Source organism: Periophthalmus magnuspinnatus, chromosome 7, assembly GCF_009829125.3.
Source record: "Periophthalmus magnuspinnatus isolate fPerMag1 chromosome 7, fPerMag1.2.pri, whole genome shotgun sequence".
In the NCBI taxonomy this organism is placed as follows: Eukaryota; Metazoa; Chordata; class Actinopteri; order Gobiiformes; family Gobiidae; genus Periophthalmus; species Periophthalmus magnuspinnatus.
The window spans coordinates 30,646,315-30,653,814 of record NC_047132.1 but is presented as its reverse complement, the minus strand read 5'-3'; positions in this window follow the sequence as shown (position 1 = coordinate 30,653,814).

The window sequence follows — 7,500 nt, the reverse complement described above, 5'->3', positions numbered from 1 at the left end:
AGACTATCAGCAGACTGAGCAGCTGCTTAGGGCCCCAAGGCCAACAGGGGGCCCCCAAGAGCCCATACATTCATATTGAGAATAATATAATATGTGAAGTTTTATTGGACACAGGGCTTGTGTGTTTACAGCAGCTTAAATATCCCTCTAAAACTATTACATTTGTTTTATATTTATAGTAGTAAAATATCTGCTGCTGCTGTGTTTGTTTTTGAGTCGGGCAGAGGTGAGGGCAGCTCTGTGTTTACACCGGAGCAAGGACCCGACAGAATGTAAATGTAAGAAACACACAACTGGACACACAACTGAACACACAACTGAACACACAACTGGAACACATGAAAATCCACCAGAAACAAACAAAAAAAAAAAAGTCTAGAATTTTAAAAATCTTGACCCCCCCTTATATTTTTGTGTTCTGTTCTTATATTTTTGTGTTGTTCTTATATGTTTGTGTTGTTCTTATATGTTTGTGTTGTTCTTATGTGTTTGTGTTGTTCTTATACGTTTGTGTTGTTCTTATACGTTTGTGTTGTTGTTGTGTCTGTTGTAGTTGTGACATTCTGGATGTTTTCAGTCTGATGTTGTTCAGATAAACACAAAAACAACTGGTCAAAGTGATGAGAGCAGAGTCAGAATGTGTCAAATGTGAATCATCAACAGCTGAGCCAGGAGGGGGCCCCAGAGACACATTCAGCCCAGGGCCCCTGAGAGGAGGGGGCCCCAGAGACACATTCAGCTTAGGGCCCCCTGAAACCTAGGACCGGCCCTGGAAGCACTGTTCTGAATTTCTATGTGTCTGTACTTAACTTAAGTAGATTTTACCGTAGATACTTTTTACTTCTCTACATTTGAGAGCAGTATCTGTACTTTCTACTCCACTACATTTTTGAACTGGACCAAAAAGTAAAAGTACTTTTCTTTTGATTTGAGGGATTATTTTTACCTTGTTCGTGGAAACATCCTGACTAAAGTGTATGAGTTCAAGCTTCGGCTTTGACCAAAACAAAAATAAACACACAAAATTCATGACAAAAACATAAGAAATTGATTTGTGTGACCAAAATATGTCTCATTTTGAATCAATATCACCAGATTTACACTTTAACAAATGAACAACACTTTTACTTTTTACTCTTAAAGTACATTTATAAACAGGTACTTAAATAATTTTACTTTTCATGTGATACTTTTACCTCTGTATCTGTACTTTTACTTGAGTAACAACACCGAGTACTTGCATTTAAGTACCAGTTCTCAGAAAACGTGCGTGTGTGTGTCAGATTAAACTCCATAAAAAACACAAAACAGATGTTGTGGAGTAAATTTAGCTCCGCCCACACAAACGCAGGGAGTTATTTTCGAACTTTGATTGACAGTTGAGTTACTAAAGATGCTCCTCTGTCAGATTTCATTATAAATTAGTGGATTTTAAAGCGCTGAGTGAGGATTTACGGAGGTACTTAAGTGGGAGAGCTGTGCCCTCAGCACTACCTAAAACATTCGCCAATCCGCTTGCATCTAAGTTTAGACCATCAATCCTCCCTGCGAACGAGACCCCGCCACGGCTTCTGCGCTAATCTACACCAACACAGATTAGACCGAATTACAGCTCAAGACAGAAGTTTAAACAACAGACCCAAATTTACATAAACGTTGGATCGCGGTGTGACTCTGAAGTGCTGTACGTTTGCAATTTGTTTTCTCCCCGACAAAACCCACAATGTCGATGAAACGTTCAAAGGCGCCTACGAAGGTTTGAACTTTGAGAGAGTTTAAACGAGAGAGAAATGTGAGAAAATGTTAACGCCTGTGTGAGAAAAGTGTATAAAGTGTGTGGTGAGGGGTTTTACAGCCAAAAACATAGAGAATAAAGTCAAAAATAAAGCTGATACTTCGCGGATTTCACTAATTGCGGGTTGTTTTTAGAACGTAACCCCTGCGACAAACGAGGGACCACTGTATTCCAGTTCTGTCGAGAGGAATGGGCCAAAATTCCTGCCAAATATTGTAAGAAACTTGTAGAAGCATATCCAAAACATTTAAGCCGAGTCATACAGTTTAAAGCAAATGGTACCAAATACTAATGAAATGTAGGTCAACTTCGGTCTTTAAAAAATCCTTCTCTCATTATTCTGGCATTTAGCAAATAGAAATAATTTTGGTAATCCTGATCGACCTAAAACAGGAAAAGTTTAGTCTGATTTCATGTCAGACAGTGAGTGAAAAAACAACAACAACATATGTGTCTTTTTCAGAATCAGAATCAGAATCACTTTTATTGATCCCCGAAGGGAAATTCTCTTAGTTAACAGATGCCACAACCACAGGATAGAATTTAAAAATAAGAATAAAAAGTCATTTAAATAAGAATAAAATTGTGCAATAAGAATAAAGTGTCATACAATAAGAATAAAGTGTCAGTGTTAAACAAAATAAATAAATAGATCATCTCACAAAATCACACACTATTTACATCTATGTACAAAGTGGAATATAGTGTATGTAAACTATATACCCTATTTTCCGGAGTATAAGTCGCACCAGCCAAAAAATGTATAATAATGAAGGAAAAAAAAGATATATTTCGCATATAAATCTCATCGGAGTATAAGTTGCACTGGAGTATAAGTCGCACCATCCAAAAAACACATAATAATGAAGCAAAAAAAGGTGTATTTCACATATAAGTCGCATCTGAGTATAAGTCGGACAGGAGTATACTTTGCACCAGCCAAAAAATGCATAATAATGAAGATAAAAACATATTTCACATATAAATCACATCTGAGTATAAGTCGCACCCTCAGCCAAACTACGAAAAAAAGTGTGATTTATAATCCGGAAAATACGGTAATCACGTACCATTTTATTTATTACAAAAGGTCAGAAAATATTGTGTGCGCACTAGAATAAAGTTAAGAATGATGTACAGGTGTTACATTTCTTCATTCAAGCCTAAATTAAAGATATATTGTGTAACATTTCTAGTGGAGGGTGAAAAACATACTTGTCATATTGCAGATGTTATCGCTTTACCAGGAGCATTCCATAGCGTGCAAGTATGTATGGGTGTCACCGGGCCAAATTACAAGCCAGATCTGTGGAGAGGCAACCCTATTCACAGTAGGTAAGAAAAAATTTTGAGCAGTAAAACATTTAAATGAATAAATGCAAAATATTTAAGTTGAATGTCATAGTGTGGAACATTCGAGGCTCAGCAATAGCATCTCCAAGGGTACAAGCCAGCAGTGGAAAGCTACGTAATGCGTCTTTAATTGAAAAAAAACACACTCAAACGTGATACTTTACAGCAGTTTGAGCTTTGTACATTTGCCATATCATAAAATCTAAATATCTTCTTTGCACTTTTAGACTTTAGTGCGTATTTATAATGCCAATCTGCCAGCGGGTTCACAAGTACAGCAGATGAATTGTCTTATTAACTGCGAGACACAGCCCATGGATCCTTCCCCCCCCTCATTTATTCCTTTTCCAGCCAATTCCCCCTCATCTATTTCTCTCAGTTCGGGCTCTTTCTTTTGATTTATGGGCCCTCGCTGCCCTCTCCTCCACCACTTTACCATCTACAACCTCGGAGCAGCAGAATTTCACTTCCTGAGTCGTGTGTGCAGCCAGAGACACTTTTACTGGCTGATTCTCGTGATCAAAACCACACTTTTTCCATTGTCCCAAGCCAAGACGCCAGCGCTTTCAAGTGCGGTGCCGTCCCTGGAGGGATGCTGTGTATTTGGACAAGCTGAACCGGGGCCAAGTGCAGTTGGGACCATCAGCTGTGAGGAGATGTTGAAATAGATGGACTACAGGCTGCATGTGGTCCACAGCTGATGAAGTCCAGGCGTGTTCTGTATAAACACTGACTCATTACACTCAAATGACCTTTGTCCTCCATTACTTTGGTCTCTTTTTGTATTTAGCATTTGGGAAATAAAATGGTTGTGCAATGTGACCACTGATGTGTGGGGTCCCTGCTGTTAAACGTATAGATGACAGATCCACAGACTGTATAAAGAACTAAGTGTAACGTCACCCACAGCCAGGGCCGGTTCAGACTATAAGAAGATTAAGCAGCTGCTGAGGGTCCCGAGGCCACCAGAGGGCCCCCAAGAGCCCATACATTTTGAAAATAATATAATATATAATGTTTTATTGTGTGTTTACAGCAGCCTAAATATCCCCCTAAAATAATTACATTTGTTTTATATCTATAGTAGTAAAATATCTGCTGCTGCTACATTTGTTTTTGAGTCGGGCAGAGGTGAGGGCAGCTCTGTGTTTACACCGGAGCAAGGACCCGACATAATGTAAATGTAAGCCCACTGTCGCCAACTGGAACACATTAAAATCCACCAGAAACGAAGAAAAAAATCTTGACCTCCCCTTATATGTTTGTGTTGTTGTTGTGTCTGTGGTAGTTGTGACATTCTGGATGTTTTCAGTCTGATGTTGGTCAGATAAACACAAAAACAACTGGTCAAAGTGATGAGAGCAGAGTCAGAATGTGTCAAATGTGAATCACCAACAGCTGAGCAAGGAGGGGGCCCCAGAGACAAATTCATCTTAGGGCCCCCTGAAAGCTGGGACCGGCCCTGCCCATAGCGTTCGGCTCCAGTCAAATGCAGCTCATTTGGCAGTTATAGCGGTGAATTTGGAGCTGATAAAGGTAACGCCCCACAGAGCTTAGCAACTCTGTCAATCAAACCTGTTGCTAACGCTAGCGGGTGCGACCTCAAGGAACGACGACGCCTGATTTGTTTTTTATTAATGTTCATATCTTAAGTTAAAGACGCAATAGCGAAATAAAAAACACCAGAATCATGTAGCGCGGGTTATCATGAACATTTAAGACCAAATTTAAGAGTCCTATTTGGAACACAGCGGCGGCTAGCAGGTTAGCTCTGTCTGTTTATATACCGTCTATGGTGGAGACAACCAAAACCACAAAACATGGAACCATTTACAGCTACAGAATGTTTGTATTTTTACCCTTCTGACATTAAAATGGAACAGTAGTTTTGCATTATGCACCACCAAGATGACAGAAGGAACAGCAATGCTTATTTTAAGCTTTACCCACAATGCATTTCTCTTATCTCTGTGCATGAATGTGCTTTTGCGTGCGCGTGACCCCTGCTCCATGTGGGTATAGTGTTTATGCTAACGCGTGCCTGACGGTGCATGCTCCCGACGCATTATAACAGGAACTCAAATTTGACTTTTGCCGATATAAATGCATAATTCTATAGCTGCGTTGTCGGTAGCTGCTCTGTGGTGTCTCTTTGTTGGTATGACGGTGTTAGAGTGTGCTCCAGTGTGCTGTGTGTGTACATTAGAGCGCATGTGCGATTGAGCCACTGGGGACAATCATCACGGCTCGTGCCCACAGTAGGCAGCCTTACCCCGGGGGGCCGTGACTGAGGCGGCCCTGACGTGATGCTGCCTGACTGGATGTGGAACCTGGATGCTTTTTCTTCCCTCTTTCCCTCCCACCCTCCTTCTCTCCATCCCTCCCCCCTCGAACACGAACACGGGCGATGTAAAATAAACATGAATGCATAAATACAAAGAGCGGACATGCGCAGATCGAGGTTGGTGTGGAAGAGGAAGCCCTGTTTTCAGATGTTATAGCACTAAACATGGCTCTGGTGTGTAACTGTATGCACCAAACAGATACTAAGAGACTCATTTATGTATAGCAACGTAGATTTTTTTCCATACAGTTGTCCCTCACAATATCACGGTTCATCTTTTGCTTTTTCGCAGATTTTTTGTGCAATTTTTACATTTTTTTAAACATTTTTTTTAACATTTTTTTTACATTTTTTTGTGCTTTTTTACATCGTATGATCGTGCATTGTGTTCTGTGTCCTGATTGGCTGTTGGACTGTAGACCATTGTCCATCAGTCTCCTCCGTGCCGTGTCTCCTGTCCAGTACAGAATGTGTTCAGACAAATTTACATAAACGTTGGATCGCGGTGTGACTCTGAAGTGCTGTACGTTTGCAATTTGTTTTCTCCCCGACAAAACCCACAATGTCGATGAAACGTTCTGCGCCGACAAAAGCACTTGCGGTCGCACCCAAACGGTCGAGGAAGACGCTAACCATCGCAGAAAAAGTTGGACTTCTGGACATGCTGAAGGAAGGTAGAAGTTACGCGGTTGTAGGGCGCCATTACGGAATAAATTCATCTTCGGTTTGTTACGTAAAGAAAGAGGAAAAGAACATAAGAACGACAGCAGCAATATGTTTTAAGGTATATAGTGTATAAAGTGTGTGGTGAGGGGTTTTACAGCCTTAAAACACATAAAATAAAGCTGATACTTCGAAGATTTCGCCCTTTGCGGGTTATTTTTAGAACGTAATCCCCGCGATAAACGAGGGAACACTGTAAATGTTTTCATGTTAAAAAGAAGTTAAAATATGGAAAATAACAATGGAAATAACAGACAAACTACATGACTACATTATGTGTTTCTATGGAGACTTTACAATGAAACATCCAGAATGAAAAACTATACTCTAAAATATATCAAAAAACACAACTTTCTTTCTATAAACCGGGGCGACTCCACAGACCCGACTTGTAACTTGGCCTGCTGGTGTCACCTGTTTGTTTTCATGGACGTGTATATTAAGATTAATGCCATACTTTTGAACATTCGAGACAAAGCCCTAACACCTCCATGGAGACAACCAGGAAACGTTACATAGTGCACCTTCACAGACATTAATGGCATAGTGGGTTTAGTGACAGCCCTTCAACTAGAAGGTTGGCAGTTTTATCTCAAATTCCATGCTGTTACTTCCTCAAGCTGCCCACTCCAGACACAGCACACACATGTACAGCTCAGTCTAAAATGCACCAAGTCCCTGTACATCTGCTTGTTTTTAAAAGTCTAATCTGAACATTTTGTTTGGTGTGAATGTTCTGAGCAGTTAAATGCCGACTTTCCAGTCTGAGTTAGATTCCCTGATGACAGTCCCAGCAGCAGTGATGTGGTGTTTTGTGGCCTGGAGGAGTGTTCCCCAGTATGTCTATGTTCCTCAGTGTTCCTCAGTGTTCCTTGTTGTTCCTCAGTGTTCCTTGTTGTTCCTTGTTGTATGTGTTCCTCGTTCCTCAGTGTGTCTCTGTTCCTCAGTGTTTTTCAGTGTGTGTTCCTCAATGATCCTCATTGTTCCTCAGTGCTCCTCAGTGTTCCTTGTTGTTCCTCAGTGTTCCTTGTTGTTCCTCGTTATTCTTCAGTGTTCCTTGTTATTCCTCAGTGTTCCTCGTTGTTCCTCATTGTTCCTTGTTGTTCCTCATTGTTCCTTGTTGTTCCTCAGTGTTCCTTGTTGTTCCTTGTTGTTCCTCAGTGTTCCTTGTTGTTCCTTGCTGTTCCTCATCGTTCCTCATTGTTCCTTGTTGTTCCTCAGTGTTCCACGTTGTTCCTCAGTGCTTCTCTGTGTTCCTCAGCATCCCTCGTTGTTCCTTGTTGTT